The sequence below is a fragment of the Pongo abelii genome, chromosome 6 (assembly GCF_028885655.2).
Source record: "Pongo abelii isolate AG06213 chromosome 6, NHGRI_mPonAbe1-v2.0_pri, whole genome shotgun sequence".
Taxonomy (NCBI): Eukaryota; Metazoa; Chordata; class Mammalia; order Primates; family Hominidae; genus Pongo; species Pongo abelii.
This window is the reverse complement of record NC_071991.2, coordinates 57,814,662-57,830,559: the sequence shown is the minus strand read 5'-3', so window position 1 is coordinate 57,830,559 and position 15,898 is coordinate 57,814,662. Positions and strand designations below refer to the sequence as shown.

The window sequence follows — 15,898 nt, the reverse complement described above, 5'->3', positions numbered from 1 at the left end:
AGCTGCAGCTCAAATGTGTGAAACTTCCCACAATGTCATGGGCACCTGCTGTTTTTGTCCGCCCAGCATTCATTCCCCTCTCTTCTGGTAACAGAACCAGCTTCTCTTTGGGGGAATTCCCTCTTCCGTATGGGTGGGCCCTTTTGGTAAGACTGCCCTGCCATCCCCTAGTTAAGTGATGGCCACAAGACCCAAGCCTGGCCCATCAGGTGTTCTCTCGAGTGGAGTCTGTAAAACCAAGACGGTGGTTATTGATTCCTCTAGACAGAGGCCCCCTGAAGAGACTGCCCTTAGAGCCTGGAGCTACTCCAGTCCTAATCCTTCAGCTTTTCTAATATTTCCCCCATTAAATTATTTTATCCTCTTGTTAACATTGTTAATTCACTTCTGTTGCTTGCAGCAAAAACCCAAATTGACACACCAATACATACTTCCTGGTATGGCAGGCTGGCGCTCTCCCACCAAACCCTCCTTCAGAAGGAAAGGGTGCTTTTACACCTTCTTAGGGCAGAATGTCTGAAGGGGAAGCTCTGACTTGGAACAACCAGTCATAGAAAAGACTTCTCTGACGATATGACATTTGTTTGTAAGTAAATGGCAGAGGAGTGCTCCAGTTGTGGTGCATTTTCTTGCTTAGAAGGAGTGCTAGGGAAGATAGTCCATGCTCTGGAATCAAACTGCCTGTCCTCAAATCCCGGCTTTGTGACTCAACTAAACCTCCGTTCCTTTATCTGTTAAAAGAGAATAGTTGCATCTACTTTTAGGGTAGTTAAAAATTAAATAAGATAATTCATGTAAAGTGTTTAACACAATGCTTGGTACATATCGATCCTCAACAAAGTGAGTTCATTGTGACAATATGCTTAAAATACACTTTTCTAGGTTTCCTTTAATTTGGTCTGTATGGCAGCTCTTTGGGATAATAGGATCAAGTAAACGTGATGTCCCTCAGGTGCAAAGATAGAATGTGACCCACTATCAATTGGACACGCACTTAGAATTATTTAACTAGTAGTGATTGTGAGGGCCTTGAGTCAGAAACTGTTGAAATGAGCCTTGAGATAGAGCTCTCTCTATTTAATTACTATCTATTACAGTCAGCCCTCCCTGTCCATGGGTTCTGCAGCCAAGGATTCAACCAACCACAGAGAAAAAAAATTTGAAAAATAAAAAATAAAAAATAGCAATACAACAATAAAAAATAATACAAATAAAAAACCAATACAGTATAATAATTATTTACACAGCATTTACATTGTATTAGGTATTATAAGTAATTAGAGATGATTTAAAGTATAAGAGAGGATATGCGTAGGTTAAAGGCAAATACTATGCCATTTTATATCAGGGACTTGAGCATCCATGGATTTTGGTATGTGGGGGAGTTGGGTCTTGGAACTAATACCATGTGGATATCCAGGGACAACTGTACATTCGCTCTTTCTTTTTTACATTATCCCCTTTCATTCCTCTTTCTTCCTCACCTCTTTTTAGTCACAATCTCATAGCTGAACAGCAACTCGGAATCAAGAAATAGTTACTAAGAGTCAGGCCCTGTCCATACAGATGAATTAGGAGGATTTCTGTGCTCAAGGCCTCAGTCTGGTTCTCACCTTCATTTCCAGCATTTTCACCAACAATTCAGCCTCTCAGGAACTCTTTTCTGAATGGTTGAAAGGACTTCCTAACTGACCTTTCACTTCTCTCTCCACGTCTTTCTTCCACCTTTCGAATCTCTCTGCTACATCAATCTCCCTGAAATTCAGCTCTCACCACCCATTCCTGCAAACCCCCTCTCGCCACATCGCGCCACATTACCTACCAAATAAAGCCAACAGTTTTCTTTCTGGTGTGTGGGGTCCTCCACAATATGGCGTCACCTTTCCTTCTTTCCTTCCTCCTGTTCCCCATGGCCCTGACCATCATCTGTCCTTCTCCAGCAGGCTCTGCATTCCCTGTCCAGCTTTTATCCATTTGCAATCCCCTCCTCACATGGGCCAAAACCCTGCCCATTCTATAAGGCCAGGAATAAATGCCACTTTATAATTTGTCCTTGTTCCCCAAAGCCTGTAAAAGCTCTTCCTCCCCTCAGCCCCTACAGCGCATTGTAACTCTGTTTCAGCTTTATAGGACTCTGTCTTGTTTCATAGCTATTTAGGTAAGACAGGAAGAACTTTCTGCCTGTGAAAAGGAGACACTGAAATGTACTTCCAAGGAAGGAGGGAAGAATTTAGCTTTCTCTGCAAGTTTTGAAGAAAGAGATCCATCTTTGAGGGAAATTTTATATGAGGTCTTGTCTGGAGGTCAGTCAATGAACTGATAGCCGCCAAAGGGTCTGGGTAATTAAAATTCTAGTAAATTTCTTGAGACAGTTTTAATTCCTTGAGACAGCACATGCATGTAGATGCGTAGGGAGAACACTAGAACAGGTTCTATTGAAGGAAACTAAGAACTATCATGGAGCTGTTTTCACTTTGCCGAAGGAAAGAGTAGCCAGGCCTCCTAGAGACTGGGCTGTTTGGGGGTTCTCAATACCTTGTTGGGACTAGGTAAATTATTTTTCCTTCTTCTACAGTGATTTAGATCTTGGGATCCCAGTCCAATTCATTTCCTGGTTCTTTGCAGAAACCTTGAGTATGTGGGTCCCTATCAGGAAACAGTGTGAAAGAGGGTAGATATTGGATTGCCAGCGCTCTTCACATGTGTTATGTGCTTAACTTGCATATCCACACATAAGGCAGAAATCATTTCCTCCATTTTTTAAAATGCCAAAATATTAGAAGTTTAGTGACTGGTTCAAGATTACTGAATAAGTGTTGAAATGGGTATTCAAACTGAGGTCATACTCTTTCTAATTCCATTCAAACCTCTCCCCACCCCTTTCTTGTCATCAGTTCTCGTTTTGGACTTTCTCTCCCATATGGCCCTAGAACTAACCTGTTGGCTCAACTACCACCAATTTCTCATTGCCATATAAATCTGAGGCCTGTCCTTCACCTTATCCCAGAATCAAAGGAGATTTTTGTGTGTGTGTCCCATTCTTTCAGGGCTACGTTATTAGCCAACCCAGAGAAGATTACAAGCTAAACTTCAGTGATCTGCTATGACTCAAAGTCTATTATCTACCCGTGATTGTGGCTTTATTCATTTTTCCTTTAGTTCTATTCATTTTGCTTTATATATTTTAAAGTTTATGTAAGTAGGCATATACAAATTTAGGATTGTAAGGTCTTTCTGATGAATTAACTCTGTTATCATTATAAAATGTTTCTCTTTATCTCTGATAATATTTCTTGTCTTGAAGTCTATTTTGTCTAATAATAAAGCCACACCAGCTTTCTTATTATTAGAATTTGCATAATGATCTTTTTCCATTCTTTTACTTTCAGTATCTCTAAGTCCTTATGTTTAAAGTGTGTTTCCTGAAAACAGCATATAGTTGACATTGAGTTGTTTTTGTTTAAAAATCAAATCTAGGCCGGGTGTGGTGGCTCAGGCCTATAATCCCAGTACTTTGGGAGGCCAATGCGGGTGGATCACCTGAGGTCAGGAGTTCGAGACCAGGCTGGCCAACATGGTGAACCCCACCTGTACTAAAAATACAAAAGTTAGCTGGGTGTGGTGGTGCACACCTGTAATCCCAGCTGCTGGGAAGGCTGAGGCAGGAGAATAGCTTGAATGGGGAGGTGGAGGTTGCAGTGAGCTGAGATCGCGCCATTGCATTCCAGCCTGGGCAACAAGAGTGAAACTCCATCTCAAAAAAAAAAAAAAAAATTCTGATAATATCTTTTAAATGGAGTGTTTAGTTCATTAACCTTTTATATTGTATAAAATTTAAGGTATACAACATGATGTTTTGATCCATTCATTAACATTTAATGTAATTATTGATAAAGCTGGATTTATGTTTCCCATCTTGCTCTTTTAGGGTTTGGGGTTTTTCTTTTCTTTTTTTTTTTTTTTTTTTCAACCTTAACATTTTTTATTATTATTATTATTATTATTATTATACTTTAGGTTTTATGGTACATGTGCCCAATGTGCAGGTAAGTTACATATGTATACATGTGCCATGCTGGTGCACTGCACCCACCAACTCGTCATCTAGCATTAGGTATATCTCCCAATGTTATCCCTCCCCCCTCCCCCCAACCCACAACAGTCCCTGAAGTGTGATGTTCCCCTTCCTGTGTCCATGTGTTCTCATTGTTCAATTCCCACCTATGAGTGAGAATATGCGGTGTTTGGTTTTTTGTTCTTGCGATAGTTTACTGAGAATGATGATTTCCAATTTCATCCATGTCCCTACAAAGGACATGAACTCATCATTTCTTATGGCTGCATAGTATTCCATGGTGTATATGTGCCACATTTTCTTAATCCAGTCTATCATTGTTGGACATTTGGGTTGGTTCCAAGTCTTTGCTATTGTGAATAATGCGGCAATAAACATACGTGTGCATGTGTCTTTATAGCAGCATGATTTATAGTCCTTTGGGTATATACCCAGTAATGGGATGGCTGGGTCGAATGGAATTTCTAGTTCTAGATCCCTGAGGAATCGCCACACTGACTTCCACAAGGGTTGAACTAGTTTACAGTCCCACCAACAGTGTAAAAGTGTTCCTATTTCTCCACATCCTCTCCAGCACCTGTTGTTTCCTGACTTTTTAATGATCGCCATTCTAACTGGTGTGAGATGGTATCTCATTGTGGTTTTGATTTGCATTTCTCTGATGGCCAGTGATGGTGACCCTTTTTTCATGTGTTTTTTGGCTGCATAAATGTCTTCTTTTGAGAAGTGTCTGCTCATATCCTTCACCCACTTTTTGATGGGGTTGTTTGTTTTTTTCTTGTAAATTTGTTTGAGTTCATTGTAGATTCTGGATATTAGCCCTTTGTCAGATGAGTAGGTTGCGAAAATTTTCTCCCATTTTGTAGGTTGCCTGTTCACTCTGATGGTAGTTTCCTTTGCTGTGCAGAAGCTCTTTAGTTTAATTAGATCCCATTTGTCAATTTTGGCTCTTTTCTTTTCTTTTTAAAGAATTGCATTTGAATAGGAAACTCCTGGATACCATGCATCTAACCCTATTTGGTAATATTTTAGACAATCATAACGGATGAAGTAAAAGGGTCCTTCTGACATCTGCTACATGTTGCCAAGTACGCATTTGAACTTTTTGCTTATAAGTAAAGGAATGCCCTAATTATTTACACTTAGGTCATTTTCAGTTTTTACTTCCAGAAATGGTACCTTAAAGATCATCTTCACACATAGCCTTTTCCTCCTGTTTTGGTCTGACATAATACGATAGAGTTCCAGAAGGAGGATCATTGGGTCAAAAATATTTAACATTTATAAAGTTACTGTATTGTTTTCCAAATGGGTGGTACCAATTTACCATGCAATCAGCAATGTATGAGAGAACATATTTTGCCACATCTTTACCAGTATTGAATGTTCCCAGTTAATTAAAATTTATTGTATTTGTAGATCTAATTATACTATAATTTCTGGGATTATATTTAGTATATCTTAAAATTTTGATGTGCTATGAGAACCTCCAGAGCAGTAGGGAAAAATATAAAATATCCTATTTATTATGCTGAGAATTCTAAGAAGGTTTTTATCTAGGCAGAGTGAAAAATTGTGGAGTAGATCTAGGGAGACTGAAAAATTCCCTGGTTGGTTCCTGAAGAACACCATCACTACTTAAAAGACCTCTCTATCCTCTCTCCATCAAAATCTCATGCCAAATCTGCATTCTACTTCATTCTAAGGTATTATCTCAAAAGGAATTTGCAAGATGCAAATTTTCATGTACCTAAGGGATAGCTATATGCTTAGAATAGTGACTGGCCCCTCATGACATCAGTGGAAAATGAAAATCTTTACTAATTAGGTGCCTTTGTAGTAAGGAAACATAATGATTTCTATTATGCAATTAAGTATGAGCATTTCTTTTATTATAAACTGCAATTCTTCTTTGTTATGTGAGAGCGAGGACTAATTTTATTTTCAGATCAATAGTTGGTATGCCGAGTTAATAGATGTGCAATGTTAATACATTATAAAATAGCAAATTAGGATGTTTGGGTTTGAGAGCTTTTTTTTTTTTTTTTGAGACGGAGTCTCACTCTGTCGTCCAGCTGGAGTGCAAAATGGCACAATTTCGGCTCACTGCAACCTCTGCTTCTCAGGTTCAAGCAATTCTCCTGCATTAGCCTCCCAAGTAGCTGGGATTATAGACATGCGCCACCACGCTGGGCTAATTTTGTATTTTTAGTAGAGACAGGGTTTTGCCATTTTGGCCAGGCTGGTCTTGAACTCCTGACCTCAGGTGATCCACCCACCTCGGCCTCCCAAAACGCTGGGATTACAGGCATGAGCCACCGCGCCTGGCCTGGGAGCATCTTTTTAATCAGACCACATGACTATGGCTAGGCTGCTGCTCTGGAGTTTTCTGGATTGCAGAACTCTTCCTGATTGAAGCAGGCCTCCTGAAAAATCACAGTGGGACTTTGAATAAATACTTCCATCTCTTAGGCCTGTCTCATAAAATTGGTGGGGTTCTGAAATATGTTTTCTCAAGGGTTGAAGTGCATATTTTTTTTTTGTCGGGTGGGCTGAGCCAATAATGATTGCAATCAATAAGAAAGTCCTTCATCAGTAGAGTTTTATGATAGCAGCTTTAAAAGTCTCCAGATATGAGATGAACTCAGTTAAGTTTTATTGGTAATTTACCAGATATACTTCATGAAATTTACTCAGAGAATTTCAGAATTCATTTTCACTTGCAACCATTGAAAGCCTCCAAAGATTCCAGGAGGCCCAAACTCATTTCTACCCTGGCCAATATCTGCAGATCTAGCCCACACAGCTGGCTTCCAATTGCCTGTACCTCAGCTCTCACAAATACATTGTTTTTTTTTGTTTTGTTTTGTTTTTTTGAGATGGAGTCTCGTTCTCTTGCCTAGGTTGGAGTGCAGTGGCACGATCTCAGCTCACTGCAACCCCTGCCTCCCGGGTTCAAGCAATTCTCCTGCCTCAGCCTCCTGAGTAGCTGGGATTATAAATGTACGCTACCACATCCAGCTGATTTTTGTATTTTTAGTAAAGACAGCATTTCACCATGTTGGCCAGGCTGGTCTCGAACTCCCAACCTCAAGTGATCCGCCTGTCTCGGCCTCCCCAAGTGCTGGGATTACAGGCATGAGCCACCGTGCCCAGCTGATCAATACATTTTTTCTTTTGTACTCCAAAGCAATGTATACTCATTGTTGAAAACTTGTAGTTTAAAAATAAGCAAAAGAAAGAAAATAAAAATCATCCAATAAATGTTTTCCTACTTGCTTATCTATATTTTTAAATTTTCAACATTGAATAGATGTTTTTATAATAAGAAAAAAGTTATATTTAATTTTTAAAAATTTCAGAAAGATATACTTCAAAATGTTTATAGTCCTTTTAAGCTTCTTTTTCCCTTTTTGTATACTATATTACTTTTGTAATTGAGAAAAATAGTTTCACAATAAATATTATTAAAAATTAATTCCACCACTCAGAAATAAGTATTGCCAATATTTTGGTGTATATGTTTCAAGTCTTCTTTCCCATGTCTAGCTAGAGTTTTATTTTATTTATTTAAAAAAGACATGTATTCAGTGTTATGATTAAACTATTACATTTAGCAATCCACAGCATGGGCACATTAAAAACTTTTGTTAGAATGCTTTATACTTTTCACAGAACAGAACGGAACAGAACAGAACAGAACAGAACCTAAAATAACCTGCCACAAATACAGTCCTTGAGCTTTTTGTGCATACACGTGAGCATTGTCTAAAACATATCTTCTTTGTAGCAGCTGGGCACTGCCACCACTGTGCTTGGCTGAGTTCACAAATCTGTTGTAACTGGTAGCTTCCCTATCACCTCTTTGGCTCTCCTCTCTTGCCAAGCTTTGTTGCTGGCAGTAATTAAAATCTTCTGCCATTGACACAGTTACTGCTGCTACTGGAAGCACCATACCTACCTTGGTTTCATGATTTGGCAAAGTATTGGCTTCCGCCACCATAGGGACCAAAGCTTCTGCCTCCAAAGTTTTCTCCCTTCACGGGTCCAAATCTGGAGATTGATTGTTGTAATTGCCAAAATCATTGTAGCTTCCACCACCTCCAAAATTGCTCCTATCATTACCAAATCCCTTATAGCCATCTCCACTGCCACCATATCCACCACCAGCACGGTTGCTACCAAAGCCACCATAACCACTAATGTTTCCTCCATGACCAAAGTTGTCATTACCACCAAAACCATCTCCACGACCACCACCAAAGTTTCCAGAATGACTTCAACCTCTTTGGCTGGATAAGGCACCAGCCATCTCTTGCTCCAACAGGGCTTTCCTAACTTCACAGTGTGGCCACTCCCAGGATGGTATTTCAGAACGACAATCTTATCCATGGTTGTCAAAGGTTACAAAAGCAAAGCCCCTTTTCTTTCCACTGCCTTGGTCAGCCGTGATTTCAATATTTCGATTTTCCCATATTGTTCAACATAATCTCTTAGGTGACGTTCTTCAGTGTCTTCTTTAACACCACCAACAAAGATCTTTTTCACAATTAAGTGGGCACCTGGTCTTTGAGAACTTTTTCTTGAGACAGCTGTCTTCGGTTCCACAGCTCTTCCATCCACCTTGCGTAGCCTTGCATTCATGGCCGCATCCACCTCCTCCACAGTGGCATATGGGACAACCCACAGCCCCTGGAGTGCTTGGTGTCTGGGTCTCTCATTAGCACACAGACTCCGAGTGTTCCCAGTTGCTCAGAATGGCTCCTCACACTCTCATCAGTTGTTCCAAAATTCCACCCCCACATGAAGAACTTCCGCAGCTGTCCAAGCTCTTTAAGAGACTCTGACTTAGACAGGACAGCAGTGGGAAGAGACTTTAGCCATGCTTCCTCGGCTCTTCTGTCACTTAGGAGAGCCCTTGGTTCTCAATATTTTGTTCAAGTCCTGAATTCGCATTTCACATAAATCCCAAATACTATTCTCATTCATTTGAGAAGGTTGCTGCTGTTAAGAATGCAGTAGAAGGGATTTATATCCTGGATGGAAGTTTGCACAAAATAGTTTTTTAAAACTCAAACTATGTAGGTTTCCTACAAGTCTTTTTTTCATTTAGTGTGGGGACCAGCTGGAATCAGAAGCAGTAAATACAACTGATTGTAGAATACATTAAATATAGAAAAAAGATCCAGCTACCTGGTGTGCAATCCAACCACCTCAAATGCTAAAACTTTATGTTCAGTCATAATATTTTCCTCTTGGAATGAAAACATCTGAGTGTAATAGTAAAGCAACAGGGACTCACCAAAGAGTGAAGTTATCACTCGCCTGCAGAAGAGGAGACATTTAAAAGCACTCTATTCCCTGTAGCCCTCTCTATTATAAAAGTTTCATGATAAATCCATCCCCAGCTAATGCCTAGGGTGATTTAAATATATAGCAGCAGAGTCTCCAGTGGTCAATTGAGGGATAACGAGTTCTGGAACTGCCAAAGTGAACAGAAATCCTCCTGGTTCAAGCTTTTTTTTTTATTTTTGAAGCGATGCACCCATCAACAGTAAGGGAGAGGAATACATGAAAAGAAAGGGAGGCTGAGAGGCTGAGGGAAAGACAGAGGCTAGGCTTTTGTGATTATGGTAATCCAAATATATACCAAGTGGCATGCTGAAAAGTCCCTCTCAACAGGCAGCACGCTCCCATGCTGAACATACAAATGAAACATTTCTGATATCATCATAGTGTTGTTCATAAACACAGAAGTATATTTGGTATAAGCAAATCCTTGGATACATTTTTAAAAGTGGATGATAGAAAATTCAAATCTAAAATCTGCCTGTTCCAACACACACACACACACACACACACTCACTCACTCACACTGTGACTTTCCATCTCTTCACACTTGTACTTTTAAAAATATCAAAACCCTTGAATTTGGAAATCTTCCTTCCCTTCAGTTTCAGATGTCCCGTCTCCTTCCCTCTTTGAATACAATTACCAACTACAATCAGCTTCAGAACTCCTTTCCCTTCAAAATAGGTTTATAATGATTAAAAAATTATTTTTCACTTGTGAAATTTTATCTGTAAGCAACTTTAAACATGCTGTATTTAGGCATGCTTAGCACTAGGAATCTTCAAGAAAAATAAAATATAAGTCTAAAAGCTTACATACTGAGTAGTTTTACTAATTTCTAGACTATAACTTTCTTCAAGGCAAGGAGGGCATTTGATTTAAGAAAAAGTTATTTGACAGCATACATCTTTGGAGTTCAAAGAACCAAGCGTCCAAGGCAAAAACATATGTAGCATCTCCTAGATCTCCTATTCTGAAGGAAAGTAAGAAAAAGAAAAAGAAAGGAAAGGAAAAGAAAAATATTTTGAGCACTGGACCATAGTAGGTTTTTTTTTTTTTTTTTTTGAGACGGAGTCTTCGCTCTGTTGTTCAGGCCAGAGTGCAGTGGCTTGATCTCGGCTCACTGCAACCTCCGCCTCCCGGGTTCAAGTGATTCTCCTGCCTCAGCCTCCTGAGTAGCTGGGATTACAGGAGCACGCCATCATGCCCTGCTAATTTTTGTATTTTTAGTAGAGACGAGGTTTCGCCATGTTGGCCAGGCTGGTCTTGAACTCCTGACCTCGTGATCCACCTGCCTCAGCCTCCCAAAGTGCTGGGATTACAGGCGTGAGCCACCACGCCCGGCTCATAGTACGTTCTTAATAAATGTCCTGTGTATTTACCCATATTTTCTGAATAAGTTTAACATTTTTCTCTTTATTCTAGTATTTTACTTTAGCACTGATTTTATGCAATTTGATTGTGATATGCCTGAGTGTAGTGTTTTTCATGTTTCCTGTGCTTGGGGTTCATTGAACTTCTTGCATCTGTGGGTAATAAAATTTGAAAAAAAAGATTTTATCACTTCTTTCTTCAGAAACTCCAGTTACATGTATATTAGGCTCTTGAAGATGTCATAAAATTCACTGATGCTCTTTTCTTTTAGCTTGTAAAATCTCGGTATTTTATTTCTATTATTATTATTATTTTTAATTTGAGATGGAGTCTCGCTCTTATCATCCAGGCTGGAATGCAATGGCACGATTTTGGCTCACTGCAACCTCTGCCTCCCAGGTTCAAGCGATTCTCCTGCCTCAGCCTCCCAAGTACCTGGCTGCCTGCCACCATGCCCAGCTAATTTTTGTATTTTTAGTAGAGACGGGTTTTCACCATGTTGGTCAGGCTGGTCTCAAACTCCTGATCTCAGGTGATCCACCCACCTCAGCCTCCCAAAGTGCTGAGGTTACTGGCGTGAACCACTGCGCCCAGCTCAAATCTTGGTATTTTGTTTTAAATAGTTCCTATTGCTATGTCTTTAAGTTCATGAATCCTTTCTTCAGCAATTACTGTTAATTCCATTCAGTATATTTTTCATCTCAGACATTGCAGTTTTTATTTCTAGAAATTTGATTTAGATATTCTTTTCTTGGCACATGATGCTTTGTTCTGTCATTTTAAAAAATTTATTTTGAAACGATTTTAAATTTACGAACATACAAAGAGCTGCAAAGATAGTAATGAGTGTTCACAAAGATAGTATAGAGTGTTCCCAGTTCCCACTTTGTACCCAGTTTACTTAAAAGTTAACATCTTATATTATCATGATGTATTTATCAAGATTAAGAAATTAGCATTTGCACAGTACTATTAAGTACAGACTTTATTCAGACATCGTGGTTTGCAGCTTAAAAAAAACTTTCAAATATGTTAGTCTTTCATGCTCAGTCTTTCTTCTAGTTTCTTGAACATATGTAATTCAATTATGGTAACTTTTTAACTCTTTGTTTACTAATTCTATCAACTGTGTCATTTCTGGGTCAGTTTCAATTGGTTGATCTTTCTCTTCATTATGGGTCATATTTTCCTGCTTCTTTGTGTGTCTGGTAATTTTTATTTGGATGTCAGGCATTATGAATTTTATCTTGTTGGGTGCTAGATATTTTTGTATTCCTATACATGCTTTTCAGCTTTGTTCTGGGAGGGAGTTAAGTCACTTGGAACAGTCTGATTCTTTCAGATCTTGTTTTTAATTTTTTTTTTAGGCAAGACCAGAGCTTTTGCCTCACCACTGACCTTGCCCCACTACTGAGGAAAACTTCCTTTGAGAACTCTACCAAATGCCCTTTGAATTATGAGATTCTTCACTCTGGCTGGTGGAACAGAAACGATTCCTGGCCCCATATGATTTCTGGAGATTGTTTCCTCGAATCCTCTCAGGTGCTTCTTTTCCTGGCCTCAGGGGATTTCCTCACCTACATGCACTAATCAGTACTTTGCTGAAAACTTGGGGGCAGTTTCTCCGCAAATCTGTGAAGTTCTCTGTGTAGTTTTTTCTTCTCTGGCACTCTGCCCTGTGTTCTTTATCCACCTTTGCCTCCCTGTATTCCAGGCTCTCCCCAACCCGGGGAGATTTTTGGGCATTTCCTCGGTTTCCCCTCCCTATGCCACAGCCTGGAAACTCTCTCCAGGTAGTAGACTAAGGTAATTGTAAGGCTCGCCTTTTACGTTTCCCATCTTTCAGGGATCACTGTTCTTCATTGACTTATATCCAATGTCTTAAAGACCACTGTTTCGTGTATTTTTTCATGTATTTTCATATATTTCATACACTTTCATATATTTGCATTTCTGATTATATGACCCTCAAATAATTGCTATTTCTTCCTATTCTCAGGAGAATATATATATATATGTTCTGCTACACGCACTTGGCTCTATTATGAACTTCTAAAAAATGCTCTCATACCTAACATATTTTACCACCAGAGTGGCTGCAAGACAGGGCAAGCCTAGAGGCCCTTGGTCTGGGAAACAGGCCAGGTTGGTGGGTCAGAAAGAGAGTATGATGTGAAGGATAAGAGGTTATGAGTGGCAAAGTTCAGAGAGGATAGTTGGAAAGGAGTGTGTGTGTGTGTGTGTGTGTGTGTGTTTGTGTGTGTGTGTGTGTTGGAATCCAGAGGGCATGATTAAGATCTAGGCCTGGGTGTCTCTGATACTAAGATTGGCAGACTAGTGAAACACATGTAGGCAGAAACAGACTAAGCATACAGGTAAATTCAAACTGAACTTAAGGGAATAAGCAGAGGACTTACCAAGATGAGAAGCCCATACAACACAGTGTCCAGTACACACAGGAGACACATAGCACCATAACTGCTTGTCAATTTTGAGGTTGGCTTATTTGCTCCCCAGTGCCTGGTGATTTGAGAACTGATCTTCTGTGGGTTCCTTAGAGTTCTAGCATCCATTATTTCTAAGTAGTTTTGCTGATCCTCAATCTTGTTCCTGTGGTGGGACACCTGGATGTCATGGTGCTCTCTGTGGAATCTCATGAAATGCTGATATGACAAAATATATAATTTTGTCCTAGGTCAGATATCATCTTATTCTTTTCTTTTTTTGAGATGGAGTCTTGCTTTGACACGAGGCTGGAGTGCAGTGGCACGATCTTGGCTCACTGCAACCTCCGCCTCCTGGGTTCAAGTGATTATCCTGCCTCAGCCTCCTGAGCAGCTGGGACTACAGGTGAGCGCCACCACGCCAAGCTAATTTTTGAATTTTTAGTAGAGATGGGGTTTCACCATGTTGGCCAAGATGGTCTCGATCTCTTGACTTCATGATCCGCCCACCTCAGCCTCCCAAAGTGCTGTGATTACAGGCATGAGTCACCATGCCTGGCCTCATCTTATTTTCATACAGACATTCAGTAGTATGTGTCAAAGATTTAAGAAGAATTTATGAGATAAAAGCTTAGTAAGGAAAGCTTATCATTATCTTAGCTCTTTGTTCTGTGAAAGTGGGAAAAAAATCATCATCTTTCCATTTTTCATTAGTGGAATGCTTTGATTTAATGTATATAACCCTGGGGTTCTGTGCAAGCAGATGTTGAGAACACCTGGAGTGGATGGTGCATTCTGTTTTCTTAAAAGTAAACTTTTTAGTGAAATGTAGCATATCATCTATTTATATATTATGTTATATTTATTTATTTATTTGAGACAGAGTCTCTCTCTGTCACCAGGCTGGAGTGCAGTGGCGCGATCTCGGCTCACTGCAACCTCCGCCTCCTGGGTTCAAGCGATTCACCTGCTTCAGCCTCCTGAGTAGCTGGAACTACAGGCGTGTGCCACCACCCCCAGCTAATCTTTGTACTTTTAGATATCCACTATTCAGTCTCTTGCACTATATGGTGCCCAAATCCCTTTTAAGAAAGAACTAATTGCCCAGCTAAAAGGAGTAAGGGTACTTGAGAGCTTCTCACTGTTAACTACTTTGGGTCCACTTCAGCTTTTGAACTGAGGACACTCCTTGTCAAGGCGGCCCCAGCCAATGACTGAGCAAGACTTTGTTACAAGGGCCAGGTCATCTTCACCTACTGCAGAATTCCTCCTATGAGCTGTCTTGACTGTGGAGCTGTTGATGAACTGGCAGAGACTTTGCCCACTCTTTCCAAAGGTCTGACAACTCCTCCTGCTCGGGCCTGTTTCCTCCTTCTCCTTTTTCACAGGTGTTACTCTCCAGTAAAACTTTTGCACTTCTAACTCCATCTCAATCTGCTTCTGACCCAACTGACCGAAAAGTGCCTCTATCACAAAAATTAGGGCTGAGTTCCTGCTGCCGAGAGTGGAAACTGACTTGGTGAAACTCCTCGTACTGGCTACCTTCCCCTCCTGGCCTCACTTCCTCACTCTTCTATTGGCGTTTCCCGGAATCACCTCCTAAGTAAACTATTTGCACTTCAATCTTTGACTCAGGCCCTATTTCTAGGGAAACACACACCAAGACCCTCCCTTTATTGTGGGTGGTAGGGGGAGTGGGGGGAGGTGAGCACATCTTTTAACATCTAACAGGCCCAGAGAAATATTGACCTAGTGTACACAGGAGCTAGGGAAAATTACCTTTATCTCAAACTAGTTAAATTTCCTGAGACTTGTTGACGATAAAATGGAGAGCACACGCATTCCTGATTCAAGGTGTTCTTCATTGATAGCATTCCCACACATATAAGGATATGTGGATCTCAGACGTCTAACCACTCCATTTTGGTTTTACCTCTTTGTTACTCTCTCCCTGAAATATGGTTTACATTGCATCCTCTTATATTGCTGTATTTCACAAGGAAGACATAGTAGAACATTTTTCTCAGCACGACTGTAAATCCTAATTGTTTTTGAGCCTGGCTCATCTTAGGTGTCATTGTGGGGACTCCATGAGTTACTACAAACATATTTGTGATGTTAATAGATGATACAGCTTGATATGTCAGTATAAGAATTTTCTCCATCATAAGATTTAGAATTAAAAGCGTTTTTCAAGACTATATATATTATCCAAGCTTTCAACTAATTGGTTTCTAACATTTTATTATGCTGATCTCCAGATTTATAATCATGTATTGTTATTAATATATGAGATGATTTTATATATGGTCTTTCAGGTGCTTTTTATTTGTGAAAATAAAAATAAGTATATTTTTAGGAAAGCTGGAGCACTTAATGGATATAATAGTATCCTACAGTTGTTAGGTAATCTAAGATCTTTTCAGCTGATTGTAGCATAACTTTAAATGGCCTTAAATTGAGATACATATCCAACTTGTTCGCCTGGTCAAATTTTCTGTTAGATGCTTGGCTGTAAGTAGCAGGAAACTCCAACTCAACTGTTTTAAACAACAAGGGAATTTTCTTTTCTTCTGTAACAAGTCCCAGGGCATGGTGGCTCTAGGGTTGATTAAGCCATCAGCTTTTCATCAGGGACCTGGCTTCCCACCAT

General features: G+C 39.9%; 1 pseudogene; it reads right to left on the bottom strand.

Annotated features, from left to right (window-relative positions):
- Nucleotides 1-7,980: 7,980 nt before the first annotated feature.
- On the bottom strand, nucleotides 7,981-14,673 carry LOC100434905 (heterogeneous nuclear ribonucleoprotein A1-like; annotated as a pseudogene).
- Between the last annotated feature and the right edge of the window lie 1,225 nt (nucleotides 14,674-15,898).